Source organism: Ovis aries, chromosome 13 (assembly GCF_016772045.2).
Source record: "Ovis aries strain OAR_USU_Benz2616 breed Rambouillet chromosome 13, ARS-UI_Ramb_v3.0, whole genome shotgun sequence".
Classification (NCBI taxonomy): Eukaryota; Metazoa; Chordata; class Mammalia; order Artiodactyla; family Bovidae; genus Ovis; species Ovis aries.
In genome coordinates, this window is record NC_056066.1 from 12,679,677 (window position 1) to 12,688,373 (window position 8,697).

An 8,697-nucleotide genomic window follows, 5' to 3' on the forward strand; every position below is an offset into this window, starting at 1 on the left:
CATACAAACACAACTAAGCCTCTCCTATCTGAGTTCTCATTGTTAGTCTCTTGAGCTACTAATGGGAGAAAGCCTTGCCCCAAAATTCTCTAAGGCACCTGGGAGATTGCAGGAAACTACAGGACACCTTAAATAAAATCACTGTATTCTTACTCCCTATCTACTCTTATTAAGCTTAAAAAGTGTGATTCTTCTGTACCATTTTTCTAGATTCAATATATATATGTTATGTTATTGACATATATTATGTCAATATATTAACATTATGTTGTATGTTATTCAATATGTATATGTTAATATACAATATTTATTTTTCTCTTTCTTACTTACTTTGCTATGTGTGACCGACTCTAGGTCCATTTATGCCTCCAAAAATGACCCAATGTTGTTCTTTTTCCGGCTGAGTAATATTCCATTGTTTATACGTAGAAGGGTGAGAGGAAGGTCCAGGAAAAAGGGGATGTACCTACACATACAGCTGATTCACTTCGCTGTGCAGCAGAAGCTCGCACAGAACTGTAAAGCAACCATACCCCAATTAAAAAAAAAATAAAGACATTCAGGATAAAAACAAAAACAACAACTGTGGTTCTTGGTTTTCAATGAGGAGAGAGCTGTTGAAAAGGCCCCCACAACAGGAAGTAACAACCAGACTCTGCAAACTTTCTCTGTAAAGGGTCAAATAGAAAATATCTTCAGCTGTGCAGTCCATAGGGGTCCTCGAAAATATACCTCTCTGCCATTGTAGTGCAGAAGCAGCTGCTGATAATAGGTCTGTGAGTGAAACAGTGTGGCTGTGTTCTAACAAAACTTTATTTGTAAAGTTAGACAGCTCACAGCTATGGCTCAAGAGTCATTAACAATTTCCAGGGTAAAGTGAGGTCCCGCAGAACCTATCATCTGGGTGGAAGAGAAGAAAGGCAGAAAAGCCACTGCACAGAGTGTATTTTCTTATAATATTCTAGTAATTTTTTCTGGCACTCTGGAGTGTACTTTGCTTAAGAGGCATTGTGGAAGGATTTCTATCCTAAACCAATTTTAAATAATTTTACTACACTCTTCAGATGATTTAGATAAATTCCTTGTCTGAACTACTTCATCCCACCAAGAACTAGGGGAAGGAGATTAATATACTACATATTTATGGGCATCCGTCTCTCTATGACTTTTTAAAAGACTTAAAGTAGTGTTGAAAAAGCAAGTTGAATTTGTTTATTTTAATTTAGGCCATAACTTGCAGGCCCATTTTGAGGTTAACCTAGACCTCTTTTTCAGACTCTGACAAGTGCTAATTTGCATAATGAATTCCCTCTTCCTGAGTTCCCCACACAGCACACAAACAGGTTTATAGACACACACACACAACCACATATATACCGCAAATAAATACCCTATGCACTAGCACAAGAGATTTCAGGGACAGGACAACTTCACATTTTAGTCTGGTTGAAATTTTTGTCATTAAGAAACCATCTGCAAAGCTCAAGATATAATTTTCCACATATCTTTAATTACTGATATTTTCTTTTTTAAAAAAATTGAAGTATAGATTATTTACGATGCTGTGTTAGTTTCAGATGTACAGCAAAGTGATTCATATATATATATATATATATTCTTTTCCAGTTTCCTTTCCATTATAGATTATTCCAAGGAACTGAATATAATTTCCTGTGCTACACAGTTTTGTTGTTGTTGTTTAGTCACTAAGTTTAGAGAAGGCAATGGCAGCCCACTCCAGTGTTCTTGCCTGGAGGATCCCAGGGATGGCGGAGCCTGGTGGGCTGCTGTCTATGGGGTCGCACAGAGTCGGAGACTACTGAAGCGACTTAGTAGCAGCAGCAGCAGTCACTAAGCTGTGTCCAACTCTTTTGCGACCCGCTGGACGGTAGCCTGCCAGGCCCTTCTGTCCATGGGATTTCTCAGGCAAGAGTGCTTGAGTGGATTACCATTTCCTCCTCCAGGGGACCTTTCCCACCCAGAGATCAAACCCACATCTCCTGCATTGGCAGGCGGATTCTTTACCTCTGAGCCACGAGGGAAGCCCATTGTACACAGTAGGTCCTTGTTATTTATTTTATAAATAGTTGCATGTATCTGTTAATCCCATACTCCTAATTTATCCCTTCCCTTTCCTCTCTGGTAACCATAAGTTTGTTTTATGATATTTATGATGCTTGTTTATTGATATATTCTTTTTTCAATCATTCTCTTACAGCAAATGTGTTTCTCCTGAGACAATCTATGAGCTTCCCTCGCCATAGAGTACAGAGTATCTTAGTAGAAATGAGGTCTCAAGAAAAATATTCTGCTATGTGGTTAACCAGGGTTTGTAATATTTCAAGAGCAGGAAAAAAATTGCTGGATCGTCACTGACAACAAGTCTGTCTTGGTAAACTGAGATAAAGATGAAGGATAATTACAGGTAATCTTAGGCTTTGGGGCTTGAGTTGATCACTCAAGCAGGAGTCAGGAAGGAATTTCTCCCTCCCAGCAGAAAAATATTGTGCAAGGACCAGAGTTCAGGAAGGAGCCTGAAAGAGCGCTAAGATCTTGCCCGAAGCAGGAAGTCTTGCTGAGGACAATCTGGTTCTACCCAGAGAATCCTTGGTCCCTTGGCATTTTTCTAAGCCTGCAAGCAGATATATATATTGTTCTTTGTGCTGAGGAGTGCTGTTTAATTGTTCCCTTGGTTTAGCTGCTCATTGGTCTTACTCAAAACTTGACAAAAATGGTGATGAAAGGTGTTGTTGTTGTTCGGTCACTAAGTCATGTCCCTCTCTGTGCGACCCCATGGACTGTAGCACACCAGGCTCCCTTGTCCTTCACTATCTCCTGGAGTTTACTCAAATTCATTTCCACGGAGTCAGCAATACTATCTGTCTCATTCTCTGTTGCCCCTTCTCCTTTTGCCTTCAGTCCTTCCCAGCATCAAGATCTTTTCCAATGAGTCCACTCTTCCTGGCAGGTGGCTGAAGTATTGGAGCTTCAGCTTTAGCATCAGTCCTGCAGGGTTAATTTCCTTTAGGATCAACAAGTTTGATTTCCTTGCAGTCCAAGGGACCGTCAAGCATCTTCTCTAGCCAGCACCACAATTGGAAAGTATCAGTTCTTTGGCGTTCAGCCTTTACGGTTTAGCTCTCATATCCATACAGTTCAGTTCAGTTCAGTTGCTCAGTCGTGTCTGACTCTTTACATCCCTGTGGACTGCAGCACATCAGGCTTCTCTGTCCATCACCAACTCCTGAAGCTTATTCAAACTCATGTCCATCGAGTCGGTGATCCCATCTGACCATCTCATGCTCCGTTGTCCCCTTCTCCTCCTGCCTTCAATCTTTCCCAGCATCAAGGTCTTTTCAAATGAGCCAGTTCTTTGCATCAGATGGCCAAAGTGTTGGAGTTTCAGCTTCAACATCAGTCCTTCCAATGAATATTCAGAACTGATTTCCTTTAGGATAGACTAATTGGATCTCCTTGCAGCCCAAGGGACTCTCAAGAGTCTTCTCCAACGCCACATTTCGAAAGCATCATTTCTTCAGCACTCAGCTTTCTTTATGGTCCAACTCTCCCATCCACACATGACTACTGGAGAAACTATAGCTTTGCCCATCAGGCCCTTTGTTGGCAAAGTGATACCTTTATGATACATTGTCTAGATTTGCCATAGTTTTCCTTCCAAAGAGAGAGTGTCTTTGAATCTGATGGCTGCAATCATGTCCGCAGTGATTTTGGAGCCCAGTAAACTAAAATCTGTCACTGCTTCCACTTTTCCCCCACCTATTTGCCATGAAGTGATGGGACCAGATACTATGATCTTAGTTTTTTGAATGTTGAGTTTTAGGCCAGTTTTTCCACTCTCCTCTCACCCTCAAGAGGCTGAAATTTCTCTTTACTTTCTGCCATTAGAATGATGAAAGGTACCACCTCATTTATATTCTTTTGCTTTCAACTCTGATATCCAGCTATACAAACTACTATTCTTGGGACACAGACATAAACTGTACAGCATTTTTCCTGTTGTCTTTGGGCGGAAAAAGAAACTAGGTATTGGGCTTAACATGCTGGTTTAACTGCTGGGATATTGTTCCTTTTTCAGTGTACATATAAATATATATATATACTCACAACTACATAAAATGAGTCTTTTAAATAGTTCTGCTGATTTAAGTCTTACGTTTAATTCTATCTAGCTTAACCCAGGTGTAAATACTGAGTGTTAATGAATTAATCAAAGAAGAGTAAGAGAGAAGAAAAGTAATGGGATGGAAATCCCGAGGAAGAGACCCAACACAGGAAAGCATATACAGATTCTGGTTCAGAATACCCAGAACTGTGCCGAAGTCTAGTGAGTTCTCCATCAGTAATAGTCACCAACTTTATAGTTCCCTTTGGGATGGAGAGTGTGTCTTACTCATCTTTGCATCTCAACATCTGGCACCATTTCCTGCACATGGTAGAGGCCTAGTAGTGTGCTTTCCAAACGGATGAGAGGGGCAGTGGGGGAAACAGTGGCCAGAGGGAGAGGCCAACAGGAGGAAGAATTTCAGAGAGGAGGATGTGGTCATGTGTCAAAGTGGCCATCAGCTCTGGTAGTTAGGAGGTCATTCGGGACCTGAGGGACAGTAGTTTCCATGCAGCAGTGGAGGCGGAGTAGAAGCCAGGCTGCTGCGGGGTGAGGGATGAGGTGCAGGTGTGAAAATGGCAGCGGTGGGGGTCTCCACTGCCCTTTCCTAAAGCTGGGCTGTGGAGGAAAGAAGAGACCCTCAGGTGAGCAAATGGTCACTGTCCCTGAAATTATGAGGACTATTAGCATTGATGCAGGGAAAGACCGAAGGCAAAAGGAGAGGTGGGCGGCAGAGGATGAGCTGCTTACATAGCATCACTGACACAATGGGCATGAGTTTGTGCAAACTCCAGGAGACAGTGAAGGGCAGGGAAGCCTGGCATGCTCCAGTCCATGGGGTCACAAAGAGTCAGACACAGTTTAGCAACTGAACAACAACAAAATTAGCATTGGAAGGAAATCCTGTGGAGGTCACCTGGCTCCTGCCCTCTTTCCCTAGTCAGTCTGGGAACTCTGTCTTCAGCATCCCAAGTCCGAGTAGAAACTGGTTGTTCCCTAACCTTTGGGTACCAGGCTATAGAAAACCCTTAGTGATGGAAAAGCCAAATTTGTCTCCATCTATCGTTTCTACTTCTGCCTTCTGGAGTCACAAGGCATGTTAATTGGCTAATTATAACTGTTCAGTTTTAATAAGTCATGAGCTTTTAAAACAGAAAAAAAAAGTTGTTTTTGTAGATGCAGGCTAGTTTTAGTCCGTGTTCTCTGCCTTTCTTCTGGAAACTATGGAAACTACTTTGATAGATACGATCAATCAAAAACATTCTCTCAAAATCTCCAGCAAACGGGTGGTAAACTTGTGAAGTGGGAGCATTTCTAGGGAACCTAAAATTGAATCCCCAAACAGTTTTTGTCTGAGGACTATCAGGGGCACAGAAGAAAAAGAAGGATCATTAAACTGTGCCTATTGGAATGAATTTATTTAAGTAAACTATTTATTAAGGCAAAATCAAAATTAGTCTCATAAGCAAGGGGAAACAATATTTCTTTCCCTTCTACCCTCAATTTTTTTTTTTTCCCAATTGGGAAAGAAAAATAAATACATTTAGTTCCAGGAAGTTGTGATTTCAGTACTTAAGTTTTCAAATAGTAGAGGGAACTTCCCTGGCAGTCCAGTGGCTGGAACTTCCCCTTCCAATGCAGGTACAATCCCTGGTTGAGGAGCTAAGATCCCATATGCTGCTGCTGCCTAAAAAACCCAAACCATAAAACAAAAGCCAAGTTGTAACAAAATCAGCAAAGACTTTAAACCTGGCCCACATCAAAAAATCTTTCTAAAAAAATTTATTTATTTTTAAATGCAGGATAATTGCTTTACACTATTGTGTTGGGTCTACCAAACACCACCGTGAAATAGCCATAGGTTTACCCGTGTCCCCTCCCACTTGAACATCCCTCAGAACAGCTAATCTGTCAACCAAAAACATTTACTTACTAAACTGTCGAAGCTTTAAAAACATTGGTTTAGTTGATTTAATGCTAGACATACTTTACTGCTGTAATTTTAATTGTGGATAATTTATCTTTTCAGCAAAACTTGAGAACTTATTTTAAGCTTAGCTTGTAATATTTGTGCATGGTCCAGGCTCATCTCATTGACGATCCTTTGGCATCTACTGATTTATTTTTTAAAGTTTTTTAAAAAGATTTTTTTTTTTTTTGGATGTGGACCATTTTTAAAGTCTCTATTGAGTGTGTTACAATATTGCTTCTGTTTCATGTTTTGTTTTTTTTGGCCAAGAGGCATGTGGGATCTTTGCTCCCCCACCAGGGATGGAACCCTCACCCCCTGTGTTGGAAGGCAGAGTCTTAACCGCTGGAATGCCAGGGAAGTCCTGATATCTACTACTTTAGAAACAAAAATTACGAGTTGATCCATTGCAATCTGAAAAGAGGTCCATGTTTCACTTTAAAACGGACTATCACGTAGGATAGATTCAGAACAACGTTTTAGAAACGCTAGTCTGGTTGACAGCATGACTTGCAGCGACAGTTGTCTACAGTTTTATAAAATCCAGGCTTCACTGCCCTAGAAACAGTTTAGCGTGTGGTTAAGTTCTGGCCACAACACTTACAAGGCCCACTTTCCAAGCTCTGTTCCATTTTTCATTTTTTCCTGGCAGTTTCTCGTTTGTGGTCACAACTGCACTAGTATTTTTGCACCTTATCAGAGACCTGGGTTTCATGAGAAGTCTTTAAAAAGCTGGGTGAGAGGACAGAGCCCATAGCAGCAGAGAAGGCATGATTCACACTCAGATTTGGTGTTTTCCTCGGGCCAGGCTCTACTGGTGGTGTGTGCATCCTGCACTTAGCTCCTGGGGCCAGACCCTACCTGGCCCAGCCATCTTGCCAGGGGGCTTGGAACCTGTTCTGAAGTGGTTTGGAAAAAACAGAGGGTGGGGTTCCCTCCGGGATACTTCACCTGCCTTACTGCTCGACCCTTGAACACTCTTCTCCCCGGTTTAAACTGGTCAGACCTTTCCCCTTAATCCTCAGAGAGAAAATCAAGCCTTATCTCTCTTCTCATGTGGAAAAATACCTTTCCTTCAATCTGCCCACATTCGTGGAGAAGTTGACTCTGCGGAGCTAAGGGCTGGGGATGAGCTTGGAATGGATTTGTTTCACTTGGCAAATATGGAATATCTGTTGTGGGTCACTGATGTGGTTGATGCCGAAGATACCAAGGGTCAGTGTGCAGTGCTCACAAATGGTTCACATCTTAGCACAACAAATAAAACCATTTATCACCATTAATCAAAGGCCAATAATTTTATGTTGACATAGTGATATAAGCAGAGTGCTATTGGTGTGAGAGGAAGGTGTGCTTGTTAGGGGGCTAAGGGTGGGGAATGACAGAAGACTTCCTGGAGGAGGTGACATTTGAGATTGGTCCTTCCAGGATGCATAGAACTGTCCTACCAGAGAATCAGAGATCCTGCTTTCAAGGCTCTCTGAGAAAATAGAAAGTGTGGCTGAAGCATCGGCTTTGAGAGAGTTCTGGGTGAATCTGATGGAGTCAGCATCTTACGGATTTTGATGAGTAGCTGATATTTGGAACGAGACCTTTAGTTTCTACCATCAAACATCATCCTGGTGTGTTAATGAACATCACTGGAGAGAATTCTTTATGTTGAAAACTTGATTTTTCAATCATTTCTCACTTAATTTTCAACAGGGATGGAAAAGAACCAACAATCTCTGAACGCATAATACATATTTTGTTATTTGAAAGCTTCCTTAATATGATCACCCACTTAAAAAGCAAGTTACAGAATATAGAACATGGAAATTGCTAATAAACATGTGTGTTATTTTTTTATTGTATATATTTAAGGTGAAGGCATTGGATATACACTTAGATAGTGAAATAATGATTATAGTCAAGTTTCTTAACATACCATCTCCTCATATAGTTTTTTTTTGTTTGTTTTGGGGAGCATACTTTTACTGAAGGATAGATTTACAAGTTGCGTCAGTTTCAGGTTTATAGAAAAGTGATTAAGAGATATATATATATATTTCAGATTATTTTCCATTATAGGCTATGACAAGGTACTGAATAGAGTTCCCAGTGCTCTACAATAAATTTTTGTTGTTAATCTATTTCATATACAGTGGTGTGTATCTGTTAATCCCATATTTCTAATTTATCTCTGATACTTATCTCCTCATATTATTATTTTTGAACAGGGCATCTGAAATGTTCTCTTAGCAGACTTCTGGTATTCAGTATAAGGTGATTGACTTTAGTCACACTTCTGTACATGACCAGACATTCATCCAACACAATTGCAGCTCCGTACCTTTGACCGACATCTTCCTATTTCCCCTCCTCCCCACTCCTGGTGACCACCTTTCTACTAACAAATGTGTTTAAATTGATGAGCATAACATTGTTCCAGACCCGGACAAAAATACAAAATGAACTAGAGTCTCTAACCCAAGATCTATCCCAAGGCACATACTAGAAAATTAGAACAATTCCACAGGGGCATTTAGCTTCTTTTTTTCCTTTTCCATTGCGTGTGCATTCGTAGTTGTAATGACAGAATTTCTGATTTTGAGGATCCCAGTGT